The sequence below is a fragment of the Canis lupus genome, chromosome 27 (genome assembly GCF_003254725.2).
Source record: "Canis lupus dingo isolate Sandy chromosome 27, ASM325472v2, whole genome shotgun sequence".
Classification (NCBI taxonomy): Eukaryota; Metazoa; Chordata; class Mammalia; order Carnivora; family Canidae; genus Canis; species Canis lupus.
The window spans coordinates 20866808-20873650 of record NC_064269.1 but is presented as its reverse complement, the minus strand read 5'-3'; the positions used below and the strand labels follow the sequence as shown (position 1 = coordinate 20873650).

At 39.5% G+C, this 6843-nt stretch overlaps 1 pseudogene; it reads right to left on the bottom strand.

Moving 5' to 3' along the window:
* Window positions 1–4404: 4404 nt before the first annotated feature.
* On the bottom strand, window positions 4405–5587 carry LOC112665629 (60S ribosomal protein L26-like; annotated as a pseudogene).
* Window positions 5588–6843: the final 1256 nt, after the last annotated feature.

Below are 6843 nucleotides of genomic sequence, written 5' to 3'. Positions count from 1 at the left end.
CTTGCTCTTTGTGAATCTGTGCTGGTTTCTGATGACCACAGCTTTCTTTTCTAGGTGCTCCTAAGTCACTAATTTACTAATATAATCAGGAATTTTACCCAGGACCAGCGATGCATTCATTTTTTTTTTAACTTATTTATTTATGAGAGACATATATATAGAGAAAGAGGCAGAGATACAGGAGGAGGGAGAAGCAGGCTCCATGCTGGGAACCCGACGTGGGACTCGATCCCAGGACTCCAGGATCACGCTCTGGGCCAAAGACAGGCGCTAAACCACTGAGCCACCCAGGGATCCCCCAATGATGCATTCATAGACTTCAGTGGGATGAATTTAAATACTTAATAAACTCTTTTTTAATAATAAAAAAGATAAAATATCTGCACATTGCTCATCTTTTAAAAATTATACTCATATACCTCTTTGATGAAGTGTCTGTTCAAGTTTTTTGTCCATTTTTTTGGAAGGAAACTATTTCCTTATTATTAATTTTCAAAGTCCTTTCTAACATTCCGGATATAAGCATTTGTTGAATATGTGATGTGCAAAACTTTCCCCTGTCTATACTTTGTCTTTTCATTCTCTTTGTAATGTCTTCCACAGAGTAAACATTTCACATTCAATAAAATATAATTGGCAAAGTTTTTCTTTTAAAGATGGTGCTTTTGATTTTACATCTAGAAACTCTTGGTCTATCCTCTTTCCTTCTCCTTGTGCCTGAACTAGAAACTTTGGGAGCTCTCTCTCTGTCCACAATGATGTCTGCCTCTTGGTTTCAGATAATCTTGAATCATGCTGGGCAATACAGAGTTTTTTGTTGTTTTGTTTTTTTCAGAGTTTTTAAAAATAGGTAAACTCATGGTCATTTTCATGTTACTTCAAATTCTGATCTTCTGCCCCAGTCTGCCTGTTCTTACTTATTTTTCAGAATCCTCAGGTAGCTGTTCCATGCAGGTTTTTCAGGTTTTATAGCTGTACACATTGGGAGACACAAGTAGTGTGCTTGCCACATCCATCCCAGAACAAGAACCATGACGTCAGTGTTTTTTAACATCAAACTCTGGAGTAGGTCTGTGGCAGTTTCTCCCCACCTCCTCTTTCTGACTCATTCTCGGCAACTGGAGTCTTAATTACAGAGGGGACCAGACAAGTGGCAACAAGACAATGGTAGCATCTGCTGTCACTGAGGCTGAGGTATGGTGCAGCTTCTCTATCTGCCCATCCCCAGTCTTTGTTTGGAGTTCAGGTTTATTTTAAGATATATGTTAACATCATGACATACCGCCCATAAATACTTCACTATAAACATTTAGAGAGGATTCTTTTCTATATGACCGCAATGCCATCACCACACTCAAATTAACAATAATTTTCTAAGATCTAGATTATATTCAAATTTCTTCAGCTGTCCCTCAATATGCATCTGACCAAATCTTAATATTTTAAAGGATGGTAACTTTGCAGAAGTAATCTTAGCTGGCATTCAGGAAGAATCATCATCTTTTTTGTGTGTACAAATATCTTCTCAGTGTCCATATGTCTTACCTACATATCTCTCCCATGATGTTCCCTTACTGGCCTCTTGATCTCCAACAAGGATATAAAACAGAGGAGAACACAAGTAATTTGCAAAACTGTTTGCAGATAATCAAGGAATTAATCATTTTTAGCCTAAATCTATTATTCTTGAAAATCCATCATACGTTGAGTTAAAAATACTTTTTATAGTGGTATGTTTCAGTCCGCCAGTGATGACCTTATTAGTGGGTTACAAAATCAATTTACTGTATCTGGACCGGCATCTTTTCAAAAAATAAATAAAAAAGAATAGAAACTTTCAAAGCACATCCCACATAGTAAAGTGCTTTATGACATTTTGTTTTAGTTCTCTGTATGTAAATATATGTGTTGTGTGCTACAATAGAAATATACCCCTTATGATAAGCTGTGGTCAAGAATTTTGAAAGCCATACATCATAGACAATCCAAAGGGGTCTTGTATCTTAGAGGGCTAGCCCCTTTTCCAATATCTGTAGAGAATGCTTAAATCCAGGACCCAGTCTTTCCTTTTTCCCTGTATGTCTGGTTCACATGAGATTTCCTATGGATTCAAATATCTGGATAGTGGAGATGGTCAGCAGTGCACTCACCAACTGGTTGGGCTTTCCCTCTTAGAGGGCTCAGAACACTGTGGAATCAGATGATGTTACCAAAAAGAAAACATAAAGGATATAGACAGAAATCAGAGCATAGAGCAAGAAAGGGGAGAGGACACTGGTATGAACCCTTAGGCCAACAATCCTATTTATAAATCAGCATGCATGAGAGCAAAGATGAGAACACATCACACCATTCCTTTTTTTAAAAGATTTTATTTATTTACTCATGACAGACACACAGAGAGAGAGAAAGGCAGAGACACAGGGAGAGGGGGAAGCAGGCTCCCTGCAGGGAACCTGATGTGGGACTCAATCTCAGGACACAGGGATCACAACCTGAGCCGAAGGCAGACGCTCGACCACTGAGCCACCCAGGTGTCTCCAAGTCAAACCATTGTTGAAGTACAAACCAATGACCAATATACAGAGACACTTCAGGTAGTGGTTGAGGACCTGGGCTGTAGGACTTGACCCTCTGAGAGCTAATCCCTATTCTCTCCTTACTAGTTGTGTGCCCTTGAGAAAGTGAGCCTCTCTGACTCATTTTTGTCACCTATAAACTGGGAGGAAAAACGTTATCTCAGGTTTGTTGTGAGGATTAAATGAGTCAGTATATGTACCAAGTCAGTACATAGCTTCTGCCAAATGAAAGAGTCAATGAAAGTAACCATATTTTTTCAAAGGTTTGTGGAGGTGAAAGGGAAAGTAGAGAGCAATAAAGAGATGACTAGATAAAGCAAAATACAATGCCTTTCAAATGTAATCACAATATTTTCGTTAGACAGATAGGGTTCAATAGCAAGACAGTCCTGAAACTGCTTGTAACATTTTATTCTCTGTTAAATATGTCAGTTGCTCATCATACTAACTTGATTGAAGTTACATTATTGAAATCATGATATTCAGAGAAATTAATACTGAATTGAGAAACAAAATACTAATTTTCTAATATTAGTGTCTATATCTAATCTAAAAGTGCCTTTATTTTTAAATTGCCTATATTTGGCCACATTCATCCCTCCTACTGGGTGTTGTCTTCTCCACAGAGATACCAGTTATCCTGGGCAGGGAGGACTCAAGCAAGCAGAGCAAGGAGAGCATAGGAAGGAGTGTGTACTGCAGGGTGGAAAGGCAGCTATCTGTTGAGGATGTGTTGGTCCCAGGGGACATGTGGTTCTCAATGATGGGTCCCAGATTCTAGCGAAAGACAATTGGTGAATGAAAAGAGTGGACGTGCTTTGTGGAAGCCCTGTTTCACTAGCAGGCACACAAGTCCTAGAGGGAAATGGCTATTGTAAAATGACAGCCCGTGGGTTAGCTGTCATCCACACCCTCCACCATTAAGGATAACTTTGCCTGATGTATTGTCACAGCTCACAAACATTGTTTTCCCTACCTTCCAAAGTATGAAAGAATAGAGACAAAGCATACTTTTAATCCTTCTTTTTCACCAAATCACTACATATATAAATCTGATTAAAAAACAGTGTTGATCATACTTTACTTTTAATTGGTTACAGACGAAGACACGGACACTTCCTATATGTATTTTTTTTTTTTAAAGTAGAGCCCAATTCAGGTCTTGACCCCATGACCCTGAGATCAAGACCTGAGCTAAGATCAAAAGTCAGACACTTGATCAACTGAGCCACCCAGGCACCCCTCCTATATGTATTAATTACAAACAAATGTCCTTGGTTTGAATAGTGTTTTAAAGGTAAACACTACAGACATCTGGGTGGCTCAGCCGTTGAGTGTCTGCCTTTGGCTCAGGGCTTGATCTCAGGATCTGGGACTGACTCCCACATCGGGCTCCTGCATGGAAACTGCTTCTCCCTCTGCCTATGTCTCTGCTTCTCTCTCTGTGTGTCTCTTATGAATAAATAAATAAAATCTTTAAAAAATGATAAACACTAATTTCTAGGATTCTTAAGGAAATCAGTCCATTTTTTCTTTTATCTTATAAATTAGATGATAGCATTCCTGTTTCATTCCTACTTCCTACTTTTTTCTTTATTTTTAAGATTTTATTTATTTATTCATGAGATACACAGAGAGAGAGAGAGAGGCAGAGACACAGGTAGAGGGAGAAGTAGGCTACATGCAAGGAGCCCAGCGCAGGACTCGATCCAAGGTCTCCAGGACCACACCCTCGGCTGAAGGTGGCACTAAACCGCTGAGCCACCCGGGCTGCCCTTACTTTTTTTCATTTTAATAATTTTTATTTAAGATATATAAGATTACTTTATTCCTGCATCTTCTCAATTGTTTCTTCCTTCTATTTGCCCTTTTCCTTTCCTACCTGGCAAGATTTGGCTTTACATTCAGGATCTTTTTCAAGCCTTTGTCCGGTTTCAGTCTAGTGATAACCACCTTGCAAGGGTGAATGCCCACATGGACAGCTGTGCCATCCGCCTTCTCTCCCTGTCCTTATTCAGTGTAGATGACGCATTTCTTCCTGTAAACCTGGACTACTTTGCCAATTTGCTGACCTTTGTAGTGTCCTTGCACAACCTGTACTTCATCATCCTTTCAGATGGCATGGATTGAACATTGCAGTTCTGTCTCAGCGTTTTGGAAAGGAGGGAAGACAATCTTCCTGTGAATGTGGGAAAGTGTACTGAACTGCCTTTTATAGTTCTTGCTCTGGTCAGAAGTCACAAAGGGATTAAACTTCTTTTTGGCTGTTAGCACTTCCTTAGTTTTTAGTGTTTTTTAAGATTTATTTATTTTTATTTTAGAGACAGCACACACACAGGTGTATAAGCAGGAGGAGGGGCAGAGGGAAAAGGAGAGGGAGGTAAAGAATCTCAAGAAGACTCCCTGCAGAGTGTGGAGCCCTACATAGGCTGAATCCCATGACCCTGAGACCATGACCTGAGCTGAAATCAAGAGTTGGATGCTCGAGCAGCCCTGGTGGCTCAGTGGTTTAGTGCCGCCTTCAGTCCAGGGTGTGATCCTGGAGACCTGGGATCGAGTCCGTATCAGACTCCCTGCATGGAGCCTGCTTCTCCCTCTGCCTGTGTCTCTGTCTCTCATGAAAAAATAAATAAAATCTTAAAAAAAAAAAAAGAGTTGGATGCTCAACCGAGTCACTGAGGCACCCCTTTTAATTTTTACTTTTATTTATTTTTAAAGATTTTATTTATTTATTCATGAGAGACAGAGAGAGAGAGAGAGAGAGAGGGAGGGAGGGAGAGAAGAGACACAGGCAGAGGGAGAAGCAGGCTCCTTGCAGGGAGCCCAACATGGGACTTCATCCCAGGTCTCCAGGATCATGCTCTGGGCTGAAGGCGGTGCTAAACCGCTGAGCCACCCAGGCTGCCCTAATTTTTACTTTTAAATGCAAGTATAAGCTCCCAGCCCTTGGGAGGATTGGATGCATGTACATTAGACTTTACCTTTTTGACTCTCCTTTCCTCGATCATTGCTCAAATGGGGCCCTCTCTGACAATCTTTTATGGTCCCTACCCGCACAGGGTCAATATCACATAGCATCCTAACACATCTGGAGTCCAGAGGGAAGGAAGACAGGGAGTGCGTTTTTCATGTATGCATGCTATTTATATATAATATGCCTCCAGTATTTATGGCTTGAAACAAACCAGCTGTAATGTGAAGCCCTACTGTATAATAAACAGTGTTAATAACCAACTCCTAGAAATTGCTAACTTGTGGAAAGAACAGTTAAGCCAATTAAATACCACCCTTATGACAAATAATGAAGATTGCTTCCCTAAAACCAACATCCAAATTTCAAGTAGTTTAATAGGATTGAATTTTAAAAGAATACTTTTGAAGCAAATAGTGGGAGACAGAAAATGTCTAGTAGAAAAGAGCCTTCTCTAGGTGCATAACATTTGGTTGATCATATGCTCAGAACATTTCATCTACTTTTCACAGGGTTCTATCGTAGGACTGCTAGGTTGGTAACACTGCTTTCCTTTCTCAAATTACAGCAATAATGCCAAGACTTAGTATCCTATCACATGATACACATTTTTGTTGCTAAATTACATAAGAAATGTTGGTATTTTTCTTACTCTCTTGCGCATCATTTGGGCCTCTTCTCTCTTTCCTAGCCTCATGCTTTTTCCTGATAGAAATCTTGGTTTATATAAAAAGTGCCAGCTCGCTTCCTAATTTTACAAAGGAGAAAACAAAAAACTTAATTAGAAATAAAATAACAAACTATAAAAGTCTCTCACTAAAGCTTTCCTTCTTTACTATAAAAAGACATAGGCTAATCATTTCATTTCTCTTGAATTTTCTGTCTTTTTCACAAAAGAGTGTTTTTCTGTACCTCCTCTTCTCATCTCACAGGAAATGTCTCCACACAATGATTATATTTTCTATCAGTTGGTTTGCCTTGATTGGGTTCAACCCAGGTGGGCGGCTTTCTGTTTTTGGTTTTGTTTTTTTGTTTTTGGGTTTGTTTTTTTTTTTCAGAAGTTCAAATTGAGTACTGACTCCCCTCACATAGAAACCACAAGTCTCAGTTTCTCCTACGTTGAGGCAAAAACAATGCTCACCATCTTATTAGTGGTTTTCTGACAAACTTACTATTTCATGATCTCTTTGTTTCATAAACTTGGCCATGTTAATTATCATTAACCCACTAAATTGGCCAAAGCTACCAGTGTTACCTATATCTGTCAAGAAGTAATTTCTGCCAGGAGGCTAC